The sequence below is a fragment of the Esox lucius genome, chromosome 5 (genome assembly GCF_011004845.1).
Source record: "Esox lucius isolate fEsoLuc1 chromosome 5, fEsoLuc1.pri, whole genome shotgun sequence".
In the NCBI taxonomy this organism is placed as follows: domain Eukaryota; kingdom Metazoa; phylum Chordata; class Actinopteri; order Esociformes; family Esocidae; genus Esox; species Esox lucius.
In genome coordinates this window covers 21,451,524-21,465,867 of record NC_047573.1, presented here as the reverse complement: position 1 = coordinate 21,465,867, position 14,344 = coordinate 21,451,524, and positions in this window count along the sequence as shown.

Here is a 14,344-nt window from a genome sequence, read left to right as displayed (position 1 = left end):
ATCTTTCTATCACCACCCTGAGCTCAGTGACTATTCATTTTATTGTTTCTTGTTTGTTCTGACCTATCATTCTCTGGCTATGAGTAAAACAAATAGAGATTCTCAGCAACACACATCTATTGATGCTCATTTGTTATCAGCCAGATTGGGAGCCTATAATGCCTTAAACCCCATAAGGGTCACTGAAGAACCAATCAGGAGGACTTTCATGCTCCCAAGTAATTTCAGGAGGGCTTTAAGCGAAAAGACGATCCCGCTAAATAGCCCCCTTCTTTTCACCAGTGACAAATGGCCAGTCATCTTTAGCGGACACACCTGTTACTGGAAACACTCCACATTGTACACTGTGAGAGTGGCCTTGTTAAAATCAGATTCCCCTCAAAGGGTTCACACAATAGATATGCATGCTAACAATGCAGCTAGCCCAGAGCTAAATGCTCCCTGTCAAAGCAGGGCTTGTGCCGGGCAACACTGGGGGCTGCAATTGAAAATACATTTCAGATGAATAAGGGGGCATTGGCTGCGGCGGAGGAGCTGCTGCCCCCTCATAGAACAAAAGCAGTTGTGGGGATAAGTTATTGACTCCAGTGACAGACTGAATGCACTTCATTATGTCGGCCAGTTCCTGTGCACTCTGAAACTGTCCGGGGTCTGCCTTAGGTGGCAGGTGCAACAGCCATTGCCTCTCCAGCCCGGGGGTAACGCCCCTGGGCCTGTCATCAGCTGATTTCGTAGACAAATGTTTATCCCATATAGCCAAAACAGAAAGCATATTTCCATCATAAGTGCATTTTGCCACAGCCATTAGTGTCGGAGCTCATTTGCATGTTAATTGTGCCGTTTGATGTAATGCTGACGTTTGCTTTTGTCCAGATCTGGTTGGAGAAAAACGGAAATGATGGAAATGTATAATATGCTTATGTAATTGTTTGTTTAGCTTAGACATTTAGGAGATGTGACACAGGGAAAAAAAATGATAGCACGATTCTTCTCAGTGAAAGTGTCATATAGTTATTCTTAATAATTTCAAAGCCGGTCGGCATGCAACGAAAAAGTAATGCAGGCCTATTTAGAGGGGTCGCACATTTTCCCTGCTTTTCTATGTTTTTTTTTATCAAATGAATTACTTCTACACTACTGTTGTTGACTACATTGGCGTATCGCACAAGATAATATAGGCCTTCTGGGTGACTCATACAAACTGAAGTTGATGCAATTTTGGGTGAATAACGTTTATGATAGTTTCTTATTGATTTCAGGAAAAATGTCTAGCTTCCTTTAGGGCAATTTCTAATGCAAATTTGGTGGGGGGGTCCATCTCATTCAAATCCATGGAACCAGTCAACTGGTCAGATGCTGGAATAGCAGGCTGTTTACGTACTTCAAATGCAACATTCAACTCGGCTTTGGTAGCAGATTTGTGTAAATACAGAAGAGACAGAAATCAAGCTATCATTTCTGTGAACAGTAATGTCCTCCCACAGTGTCTGACAGATGGCGTTCACTAGTTGGCCATAAATGGCTGTCACAGAGTGTTTGTCTGGCTGCCAGTAAACTATGGTTAAGGGACTCCCTGGGAGAATGTTACTGTCCTGACACTGCTGAAAATGAACTGTCCTTGATTGTCAACCACAGACAACCACGACCCTCGTGCCACACCAACCTTCTGGCAAGAAGGCTACGTTGGGGGACCAGGTGCAGAGAGGAGAAATATATACGTATATATGTATATTTAAATATATATATATTTAAATCCTGGGCTACCAAAGGCTTACTCTCCTCATTATAAATCCGCTCTCTATGACGATATCAGGGACAATTTCAACGTAAAATACTTTCTTTCACTGTGTAGGATTGTCTTTGCTAAGTGATCACCTGTAACTTCCTATTTGATTGGGAAATATAGATTTTAATTTATAAATTATGTTTGTAAGGTAATCGAGGCTCATTTCCACACAACACAACTTGTGATCACTTCTCTGATGTGTAGATGTATTCACGTACTTCAGACAAACTGTTTGTTGAGACCGTGTCCTCATTATCACAGTCTTGGACATTAGTGAGACAGTCTGTAGTCTCAGTGATCAATCATGTGTGTGTGGGGTGGGGTGAGGGGGGGGTAAATCAGAGCAGACAGAAGGTGGAGGGACATTTCCCAAAGAGGGGAGGGGCGGGTTGAGGGCAAGAGGGGTAGGGGGGCGCGCGTGGTCGGTGGTCTGTGTGCCAGCGCCAAGCTTGGCAGAGGGCACCGAGGCTCGGCCCCGCTCAGCAGGATGTTGCTGTGTGACAAAGTGAAACATGAACTTGTGAGGAGCAAGCCATCAAAGTGTCCAGGAAGCCAGAACGCCATCGATGGACATCACCGATGATTAGATGTTCACACGTGTAATAGACGGAGTAATATAGATTGAAAAGAATGACCGCAGTTGATCCCAATCAAATGGGATCTTTTCTTCGAGATTACAGGGTCCACCATCTACAACATCCTAAAGTTAAAATTGCTTGCTTGCACCTCTGGATGACTTGGAAGTAAGACATGTTCTGGATGACTGGGAAGTAAGACATGCTCTGGATGACTGGGAAGTAAGACATGCTCTGGATGACTGAGAAGTAAGACATGCTCTGGATGACTGGGAAGTAAGACATGCTCTGGATGACTGGGAAGTAAGACATGCTCTGAATGACTGGGAAGTAAGACATGCTCTGGATGACTGGGAAGTAAGACATGCTCTGGATGACTGGGAAGTAAGACATGCTCTGAATGACTGGGAAGTAAGACATGCTCTGGATGACTGAGAAGTAAGACATGCTCTGGATGACTGGGAAGTAAGACATGCTCTGGATGACTGGGAAGTAAGACATGCTCTGGATGACTGGGAAGTAAGACATGCTCTGTAATTCCGTGAATTTCCAAGGCAACTTGACTTTCACCTAAACCTGACCCCTCAGACACCCCAAAAAATAAGAAATGATTTCTGATTTGGGTAGAGTACGGATTGACTCAGTGAAACACGTACAGTCTGAAAACAAATCGACAAAGGTTTCGACTTTTCATTTCTTCGAGATTACAGGGTCCACCATCTACAACATCCTAAAGTTAAAATTGCTTGCTTGCAGCTCTGGATGACTGAGAAGTAAGACATGCTCTGGATGACTGGGAAGTAAGACATGCTCTGGATGACTGAGAAGTAAGACATGCTCTGGATGACTGGGAAGTAAGACATGCTCTGGATGACTGGGAAGTAAGACATGCTCTGAATGACTGGGAAGTAAGACATGCTCTGGATGACTGGGAAGTAAGACATGCTCTGGATGACTGGGAAGTAAGACATGCTCTGAATGACTGGGAAGTAAGACATGCTCTGGATGACTGAGAAGTAAGACATGCTCTGGATGACTGGGAAGTAAGACATGCTCTGGATGACTGGGAAGTAAGACATGCTCTGGATGACTGGGAAGTAAGACATGCTCTGTAATTCCGTGAATTTCCAAGGCAACTTGACTTTCACCTAAACCTGACCCCTCAGACACCCCAAAAAATAAGAAATGATTTCTGATTTGGGTAGAGTACGGATTGACTCAGTGAAACACGTACAGTCTGAAAACAAATCGACAAAGGTTTCGACTTTTCATTTCTTCGAGATTACAGGGTCCACCATCTACAACATCCTAAAGTTAAAATTGCTTGCTTGCAGCTCTGGATGACTGAGAAGTAAGACATGCTCTGGATGACTGGGAAGTAAGACATGCTCTGGATGACTGAGAAGTAAGACATGCTCTGGATGACTGGGAAGTAAGACATGCTCTGGATGACTGGGAAGTAAGACATGCTCTGAATGACTGGGAAGTAAGACATGCTCTGGATGACTGGGAAGTAAGACATGCTCTGGATGACTGGGAAGTAAGACATGCTCTGAATGACTGGGAAGTAAGACATGCTCTGGATGACTGAGAAGTAAGACATGCTCTGGATGACTGGGAAGTAAGACATGCTCTGGATGACTGGGAAGTAAGACATGCTCTGGATGACTGGGAAGTAAGACATGCTCTGTAATTCCGTGAATTTCCAAGGCAACTTGACTTTCACCTAAACCTGACCCCTCAGACACCCCAAAAAATAAGAAATGATTTCTGATTTGGGTAGAGTACGGATTGACTCAGTGAAACACGTACAGTCTGAAAACAAATCGACAAAGGTTTCGACTTTTCATTTCTTCGAGATTACAGGGTCCACCATCTACAACATCCTAAAGTTAAAATTGCTTGCTTGCAGCTCTGGATGACTGAGAAGTAAGACATGCTCTGGATGACTGGGAAGTAAGACATGCTCTGGATGACTGAGAAGTAAGACATGCTCTGGATGACTGGGAAGTAAGACATGCTCTGGATGACTGGGAAGTAAGACATGCTCTGGATGACTGGGAAGTAAGACATGCTCTGGATGACTGGGAAGTAAGACATGCTCTGGATGACTGGGAAGTAAGACATGCTCTGAATGACTGGGAAGTAAGACATGCTCTGGATGACTGGGAAGTAAGACATGCTCTGGATGACTGGGAAGTAAGACATGCTCTGGATGACTGAGAAGTAAGACATGCTCTGGATGACTGGGAAGTAAGACATGCTCTGAATGACTGGGAAGTAAGACATGCTCTGGATGACTGGGAAGTAAGACATGCTCTGGATGACTGGGAAGTAAGACATGCTCTGGATGACTGGGAAGTAAGACATGCTCTGGATGACTGGGAAGTAAGACATGCTCTTGATGACTGGGAAGTAAGACATGCTCTGTGATTCCTCGAATTTCCATGGCAACTTGACTTTCACCTAAACTTGACCCCTCAGACACCCCTAAAAATAAGAAATTATTTCTGATTTGGGTAGAGTATGGATTGACTCAGTGAAACATGTACTGTCTGAAAACAAATCTTTGTTAATGGAATTGATACAGTGAATAGGTAATCACGCACACACACACACACACACACACACACACACACACTAAAACCTATACACAAAGGCTAGTCTGGGCCACTAATTAGGGGGCGAATGGCAGGGCCCTCTTGTAGCTCATTCAGCTGACACATCTCATCGGCTCCTATAATGGGGAAGCTGTTTAGCAGGGAGATGGCTGATGCAGTGACAGCTTGGCAAAATGTGCTTGCCTTAGCACCACATGATGCTTAAATGGAAATGAGGCGGATGCAGATGGGACCGCGAAGGTCTGTGTTCAAACCACATTGAGTTGATGGGAGTATACCGCGCGCCGGCAGCAAAGATATGTTTTGCTTCAGGTAAGGAAGGGAGGGCGTTCGGCTCTGTAAGAAAAACGTCGCTTATTAGCTGCCGTGCACCGACACCGGCGTCCATCCACCACATCCCCGTCTCACTTAACTCCACCTCACAAGCCTCTTGGCAGAGAGGCATTTGGCAAGCCTCACCAAAGTAGCTTAATCATGTGCCAAAGTGAGTCCGTCACAGTTGGCGATTCTGATCAATTTCGACTTAACAACGGAGGGACAGCTTGCCACAGAAAAAACAAACGTGTAAGTGTATGTCGACATGTTCGTAGGAGTCGGGAAGGACGTTTTTAAAAGGGTAGTCACTAGACTGACGCCAGCGGACACTTTTATTGGTACGGTAGCCATGATCCAAATGTATTCGATTGATTGAAAAGCGTGTCCGCCTTCGTCCGGAGAGCACGGTGTAAGGAGACGGGCACCACGCAGCCCAGGCGTCCCTATAAATCTTTAGTGTTGAATAGAGCGAGGAGCAGTGAACGAAGCTAATTATAGCCAGGAATTAACTGTGGTATGAAAACAGAAGTGACAGCACCAGTGGTCTGCCTGCAGCATGGCAATGAGAGACCTGGCGTCTGGATGGGCCAGAGTCATCATATGGACAAATCACAGCTGATCTGGGGATGTAATGGCTGCCAGATGTTAGCGCTTTGTACCTAATGGCTCTCCTGGGAGCTCACCTAATCTGTGAGGAGACATCACAAGGGGGGTGGTGTGTGTGTGTGTGTGTGTGAGAGAGAGAGAGAGAGAGAGAGAAAGAGGGAAGAATAGAAATACTGTCGATGTAAGATGATTTGATGGACATGGAGTTCGGCGTGTGACGAGTCTATCAAATGAGAAATCGATCCCGCCATAACTATTATAGAGGCCTTCGCTGTCATTCTCTAATCTGAATTAATAACCACGGGTTGAAAAATAAACAACAACATGGGGATGTTAAGCAGCCGTCGAGCCACTCTGTGTTTCCACACTGCAGTTTATTGAGCCCTGTGGACTGCTGGAGAACAGCAGTCAGTATGGCAGCAACATTGCCTTCCCTCTCACAGCGTTGAGAGTTCTATGGGTACGGCTGGAATTGGCTTTTGCGTCAGTCCTGCTTTGGTAAAGGCAGCAGATGTTGGCTGATAGGTGCTGGATTGGATGCGGTGATGGAACCCAGCATCTGGTCACCACGACACTCCCAATCAGGGAGGATATTGACACGCTGCTATAAAAAGACCCTGATCCAAGAAATGTTGGTATGCAAAGTGTCACTTTATTTGTAGGCAGACATACTGTACATTACCTTTACATAGGCTTTCTACTGATTGCCTATTAACAATCAGTAGATGATTAAATCTAAATGACTTTAATGTTTCACAGTGTCTCCCCAAGTTGTTCTACCTGCAAAAAGTGAATATATACCTGTCAATCGCGGCCCAGCCTAGTTTTGATAGAAAGTCACAGTGACTGGTGGCAGGGGTGTTAATTAATCGACACGCTTGCATTTCAACTTGGTTGTTTTGGACCCCCTCTAAGGCCTAGTAAAAGAGCTCCCCCAGGAGCAGCCCTTTCTCCACAAGCAGAGGATATGCGACAAGGTGTCCACTGTCACATACTGACTGGGGGGGGGGGGTACTCCAAATGTCCTGCAACGCCTCATCACTCAAACCTCTCATCCGTCCTGAGCTTTCGGTCCGTTGGAAAGGGACTCCTCCATCTGTCCCTGTGCCTGTCACTCAAGGGGGGCGGGGCACCGTCTGATTGTCCCATTAGCAATCCATTTAGTGGCTTTAAATGTAAAACACAGTCTCTACTGGATTCTAATGTCACTGGGCTGCTGCTGGTGAATGCGTGGCCCGGACCCTGTGGTGTTGCTGGCCCCGTGGAAGCTCTGTGCAGTTCAGTCACCGCCATGGACAGAGAGCCCAAACGGCACACTTCCATAGGATGTCGTTGATCTGCTGAGCTTTCTCAGCACCCGGACACACATCTGCTACGCAGGACCCGGGAGCATGTCACTTCCTTAACAACAGGACTCTGGAGCATGTCACTTCCTTAACAACAGGACTCTGGAGCATGTCACTTCCTTAACAACAGCTGGACTCGGTTGATGGACTCAGCACAGACAGACGTGGTGTTACTGCAGTAGGCAGATAGTGATACCGCAGTGTCCAGGCATTCAAAAGTGTTGCTATTTCCGTTAGACGTCGCTTTGAGCTTTCTTTATTTCCTTGGTCGGCTACATTATCACGTCAAATTTAGTATCCAAATAGCTTTTATTTGACAAGTACAAACAGTACATTTACATGAATACCGATTATTACTTGGTGTTAAGATGTTTTTAGTGTTAGACGAAATATAGAAACAACATACATTACAGGAACATATTACAGAATATCTAGTTGGCATACATTTCTGTACAATATGCCCTTTGCAAAGATGTGCACATGAGGTGGATAGGGTACAAGTTGAGAGTATTCTATACATTTACAGATTTCTTGTTCAATGTACTGTAGAAAACGCATACATCTACCTCCATGAAGGGAGCTAGACTTTTAGGAGTAGCGTTGTGCAGTTATATAATTCATTGTTAATAGTCAGGAGGCGTCTTGTGTAAGGGCTGCCCCGTGTGGGGCTCTGCGCTCCCTACCTCTCCGGCGCTCCACCTCGCCTGCGTACTAATCGCCTTGAAGGCAGCAGCGCAGTCCAGGGACGCACCCGCTCCCCATCACAAATCACGTTGTCTATATGTTTGCCATTGCTTCACCTGCACCTCACTGAGTATTGTTCTGTTGTTGCTGACCATGGGGTGCCGCTACCTTTACTATGAAGAACGGACTATAATCGTACTTGACATTTGTCGTTGTTTGTTTTTTCCTTCTTTTTTGCCTCACACACTCGTTACTCTAGCACTGTCTTGACAGGTATCACGTTTGCACTATCAAATGGTTGCGTTAAAAAAAAAACAGAATACAAACTAATGATCATACAAACTTAGACAGTTCCAAGTGATACACCACATGAATTAATTGCGTCAGTCTGTCAATACACTACTCAAGAATAGTATGAAGGAGTCGAGGTAACACAAACTAAGTTCGGTTAGGGTGTAAGGCAACTGCTCGGAATATCCTCTCCAGAAAGTCAGGAAGATTTCAACAGGTGACACAAGGTCCCACTATCACTTTTGGAAAGTAAAAACCGGCAGCCAGTTGAAGGACTGTCGTCATACATTTCCTCACATCCAAACAGATCAATCACTCAATCAGGGAGAGGGAGACCCATTGCATCCTTTCCATCTGTCTTTATCCAGGCAGAGAAAAGAACATGATTTCCCTATTAGCAACTCATTAAAGGCAGGGACACAGTTTCCACTCTCTCCAGATCACATTAAGAGGGACATTTGAATACCTGTGTGGGTCTTTGTTCCTGGGTCCAGCCCTGGCCCCGTGAGCTCTTCTGTTATGCACATGGCTGCTGTGGTCTCGCTGGGGTTGTTCTAGGGGTCATCCGTCACATACTGTCAATGTGGTCACCTCCTAGAGAGATTGGTGCCCCTCCCAGAGACTTGCCCCTTGGTGCACGAAAACCTCTCTAGCACACACACACACACGCACACAAAACCCTGTCAGAAGTTTCAAATATGATGGAGTGTGGGTTATGAACACAGGACCACCTAAATACCACCCTGCCATACCCACATTGTGGGCACACACTGCATTGTGTAATGCCCTTTGTGTCCGTCCATGTTTTGTCGCTTATACAGACTGTGTACTGTAAGTAAAACCGTTGTTGCAAAGTTTTTTTTCACTGGTGTGCTCCTATTCTTTACATCACAGCATTGCCTGGGATGAATTAGTGTGCAGCACTTCCCTGTGACGCGCAGTGTACAGTGTCTATGGTAGAATTCAGAGGCTACCAAATCCAGTCCCTGAGCTGATTTTCAGAATAGCAAGCTATGCTGATGATGGTTTGGTTGCCGAGGCAACTACTGTAGCAAGCCTGCTTCTGTAAATTAAAATGTTTGAGGAATGATCTGACAAACCACGTGAGAGACACAGACTGTCTCAACTTCTAAGTGTTTCCAGAGAACTCATCTCTTTAGTAGGGTCTATGATTAAGCATAGGCAGACCTAGGGGTGTGAAGGTGAACAGCAAGGCACTGGACTGATAGACCTGGCAGGCATCATTCTTTCCTTTGTGATACTTGGATATGTACTTTATTACAGGGGCTTATCCAATGGTTAAATCATACTTTCCCATAAGGGGATGCTTCAAGCTAGGCTTTGTGTCATGATCAACATGATTGAGGTTGAGTCACTGAAGAGATCTTCCTGTCTGGTTTTACACCTCATGTGGCTCATGCAGTAAGAGAGAACTCTGTGGGCTTTGCTTGTCATTGTGTGACGGCAGTGGTCTGTAGATGTCTCTTTGGTGTCTGCGGCTATGTTTGTAATTAGAGCTATTACCTGCCTGGTTAACCTGGCAGGGGGTATATTTGGATGGGGCTATTTTGTCTACACTCACCTATGAAAAGCCAACTGACATTGATTGACCCTTTTTCTCTGGAAGGTCTGGTCTTTTGCACTTTCTATAACTACTGTGAATATTTTGAACATTACATAGTGAAAGTCGACATCAAGATTTAATTCTTAGGAACATGCATATTTTTTCAACCACTGGTAATTTTAACCTCTTTATATTTCCATTCACAATTTTGCCTTAAAAGATCTCGTACTGTTATAATTTCCCCACAGCACAGCAAGAAGAATGGCCACCCCTTAGAACCCAGATTCTCTCCAGATTTCTTTGTAGATTCCTATCTTGTAGGAAGTTTTTCCTAGCCTCTAAGCCTCGTAATTTCTACACTGAAAGTTTAAGTTGGGTATCCATGAAATAATCCCCTAACTTTGGCCAACACCGATTATTTGGTGTTTCTAGTTTCTTTGTGACTAATTTGTGTCAAACCCAAAATTTTAAAGCAATAGAAAACAGTGGTGTCTTTTGATATTACATTTTATGTTTCAGCTAGCTCACCAGAAATTTTCACAGAAAATAAATTAAAACAGGTAATGTATTGAAATTGTGCGGATTGCAAATTGTGAGATTTTACTTTTGTGACAGACAATTGGTCAGTCTTTTATTCCTTTGCAGAAAAGGCTAGCAAGGTAGCTAGCTTTCTAGTAAACACTTTGCACTATGACTATGATGAACACTTTGCACCATGATGTCAATAACTAGAGAAGGTGGCCAGTAATAGGGCCTTGTATTTTTTAGCCACGTCGCTAACCAACTTGCATAAAATATTTCCAATGATATTTCAGACATGCTGTTTGCTAACACCCTCGCTCACATTTTTACGTCACCAATAGAAATTATCAATAATTTGATCAAATGAAAACAATGTCAATTAAAATGTATTTCAAAACCATTGTTGAATATGCCAGTAATGGGTTCCACGCTGTAATCTCTTTGTGATAACTTCTAATATATAAAGTGCTTTGTGCCATGTTGAACTTCCAGTGACCAATATGAGGGAGTGTGAGTGCGATGACACCAAATTTAACACACCTGCATTCACACCTGAGACCTTGTAACACTAACGAGTCACATGACACCTGGGAGGGAAAATGGCTAATTGGGCCCAATTTGGACATTTTCACTTAGGGGTGTACTCACTATTGTTGCCAGCAGTTTAGACATTAATGGCTGTGTGTTGTGTTATTTTGAGGGGACAGCAAATTTACACTGTTAAATAAGCTGTACACTCAATACTTTACATTGTAGCAAAGTGCCATTTCTTTAGTATTGTCACATGAACAGATATAATAAAATAAGCACAACGCTATATATATATATATATATATATATATATATATATATATATATATATTTATATATACACTTCTGGAAAAAAAGAGACCACTGCACCTTTTTCTTTCCTTTCCAAAACATTTGAAAAGGAAAGTTTGGGTGAGGAATCAGTTTAGCATTTATGCTGGTTCGTTGTGTAGTTTCATTGGAACTGTGTTGCTTCATTATTCATTTCACTTTGATGGCACCATTTCTGTTCAGCAACCATACACTGCCAATCCCACGAAACACAGAAACTGGTCCCTTTTGAATTGTTGTACAAAAAGGGATGGGAAAATTGGAAATTGGTCCGGTCAGTATTTATGTACTACATGCTGGATCCTTGAAATCCTGATATTATTATCATTTCCTTTGTAAAATTATAATAATACGTGTATATCCTTTCTTTTTGTGTCACCTCCAATTTGATCTCGCAAGAACTTTGAGCAGAATATCACTGCAAGCTTGACACTTACTAGGGCATCTTAAGACAAACAGGTTGTTTATATGTTTTTTAAGAATCAATTCTGTCTTAAATGTTTTATGAAATAATAACATATATTATTATTATTTCTGTTGCTTCCTCTGGTGGCCAAACATTTCACAAGGGAAGACTTGCATGCAGCAATTTTTTAACTATAGAAAAACATATTGCTTTCCTCATTGGCCTAGCCAAGCATCTTAAGGGTAGTACCTACGCAATGACATCTAAAAATCCGACGATATCTCCCTGTTCCCTAGTTCTGTTCAATTTGCAACTTGTCTGCTAGTGGCATTGTCAAGGCTCCAGCAAAAGATGGAGGTAGTTTTGCCATGGCTAACTGCTATTAGCGTGACGACCAGAAAGTCATGTCCTTTCAACTTCACGTCGCACATCCAAGACAAAAAAGAGAAAAGTCAAAAAGGAAAGATAAAAAAAAAACACTGTAAGATTATGATTTATGAATAAATAATAATTGAGAATGAAGAATGAAGAGGAGGACACCTTCTTCCTGTGTGCCCATGTGGTGCTGTGGCTGCACAGCCATTGTGTGCCTCTCAGCATTGTCAAGAGGCAATCATCAAAGCCCTGCAGCGAGCCATCGCCCTGCCTGCTCCTCTCTCTCAGGCCGGCCTCCAGGCTGCAGGCGCCAGCTCTGGATCACCACTGAAAGCTCCCACCCCAAATTCTGAAGGGTGTGAAATCAGCATGATTAATAATTACAATTATTTGCAAATGTGCCAGCTGCTCTTGAGCAGTGGGTACCTTTGATTTATGGTGGTGTAAACGCTCCTATCCATTGTGTTCTGAGGGATGGAGGGGGAAGGAGAAGAAGGGGTGTGGGGGGGGGGTTGTTGGACGTCCGCCCTGAAAATATGATTTTATCTTTCATACCCCCTTCCTGTCCCCCTTTACCCCACCCGTCCACACCCCTTACCTATTCCAAAGTCTAGAGTGGCTTTTCTTCAGATCTCCGAGGACAAAACTTCTTCCTCACTGGGCCTCATAGGCGACTGGGGCCAGGAGCGCCGTTATCATTGTCTGAAAGGCTTTGATCCAGATCTGCTTGTCGCCCAACAATGACAGCTTCTCAATGCTTCAGAACCAATTTCAATATGAAGCAGAAACTCTTGAAAACAAAATTTTTGGAGGAACCGTATTCAGTCCAGAATAAGAGCACTAAAATACATTTCAAATGAAATTAGATTTACTGCAGATTGGTTTTTTTTGTTAAATGTTTGTAGTTTTTTGTAATCTGTCAATGTACTGTAAGCTAGCATCATTTTATTTAAATGTTTTATGGTTAGCATTACAGGTTGCTACATCTCTATGTTTGAGAGCAGGTTGTAATCTCAATCCATCGTTGCCTCAGGACCAATGCCAGTTTTCCCATTCAGCGTTAGCTTGGTACGGCCGTTTGGCTCAGGACCAGGCCGGAAAGACCCAGTGATGGGTCTATCTGCGGTGGGACGATCCATTAAAACCCTCATTAATCAGCGTCAACGCAGCATTAGTCCTGATCATCTCCAAGCAGAGAGAACCTGACAGCGAGTGCCTACAAACCTGTCCAAAAACCTAATTTGATTAGTGTCCACCAGCATCTGGGCCTTTTCACAGGAAGTTCGGTTGTGATGAAATGAAAAAGACAAGTCGTTCATGCGTATAATAGACATTTAAATAATCTTTGTGCAGAGGAATAATCTTCTGCGTGGTCACAAGGTGAAGAGAATCCTCACCGGGTTAAATAATCTTGAATATGTAATACATAGTGACATATTTTGAGTAAGGGCTTGTTGAAGTGTGTGTAGGGGATTGGTTTTCAGTGACCAGACTAACTGGCAGAATCAGCACATCCACCTACAGGCCTATGGTATGTACAAAGATCCCAACAGCAACCAGGTAGTGACAGGGGACTCCTGGTAGAAGCTGCTGCCCAGAAGGCACTTAAGACCTCACTGTAGCCGCACTGCATCAGCCTGAGGCGAGGGGAGGCTGCCACTCAAAGCTCTCCGACCTGCAGACGGCCCTATTCTACCTGACATCCCTCTGCAGATGGGCCCGTCCCCCAGGTAGAGGCCTGCTAAACACTTGCCATTAATCATTGCATAAACCCGGCCCAGAGGGAGGACCCCAGGTTAGCCATCATTTGGAAATAAATTGGGTGAAAAATAGCTTTGGCAGTCTGAGGACTGTGTGGCAGTCCCTGGAGGGACCTTGCTAAGTGTGGAAACAACCTTATCCAAGTCACTAAGTAATCTGTCAGTTAGTTAAAGACATCATCATTCATTTGGCCTAATAGGGCTTAGAGTGATGACAGTGTGTGCTGTTTGCTTTCAGCTTTTGATACATTTATCTTCTTTATTTGCCCACTACATTAGTCTGATTAAATGCTTTAGGGTGATGTGAGAAACAACATTTAGAAACATGGACAGCAAGAGAGGGAATTTAGAAATCCTGCTGTAAGAGGATAGTTGGGCAAAATTCAACATACAACTTTACAATTCTACCCCAACTACAATGGTAGTTGGAGTACTTCAATAATTTGAGTCCAAAAGTGATTACAAAAACATGTACCATACATTTTAGTGAAAAAAGCAAATCTTATAAAAGCAGTGGCAAACTTTCTCAAGATAAATGTACTTCCAGGTAATGGAGACTGTGGGAACAGAGATCACTGACGCTGAAATGAGCATACAGTTACTTGACTTTATTCCAAAGGCTGTGTCAAAAG